The following is a 433-nucleotide window of genomic DNA, read 5'->3' as shown; positions in this document are numbered from 1 at the left end:
TACGTCTAATAGACAGGCAATATGGGTCTAGGCTAAAACAAGGCTGATTTTGGGCTGCCAGTGAAAATCTAACAGACGCCTAACCATAGCCCAAGAATAGACTAGTCATCAGTTAGACCGCTATTAAACGACTACATATATATACGTCTAATAGACAGGCAATATGGGTCTAGGCTAAAACAAGGCTGATTTTGGGCTGCCAGTGAAAATCTAATAGACATCTAACCATAGCCCAAGAATAGACTAGTCATCAGTTAGACTGCTATTAAACGACTACATATATATATATATATATATATATACGTCTAATAGACAGGCAATATTGGTCTAGTCTAAAACAAGGCTGATTTTGGGCTGCCAGTGAAAATCTAATAGACGCCTAACCATAGCCCAAGAATAGACTAGTCATCAGTTAGACCGCTATTAAACGACT

This window comes from Garra rufa, chromosome 7 (assembly GCF_049309525.1).
Source record: "Garra rufa chromosome 7, GarRuf1.0, whole genome shotgun sequence".
Lineage (NCBI taxonomy): Eukaryota > Metazoa > Chordata > Actinopteri > Cypriniformes > Cyprinidae > Garra > Garra rufa.
The sequence above is the reverse complement of the archived record's forward strand: the minus strand, read 5'-3'. Positions refer to the sequence as shown.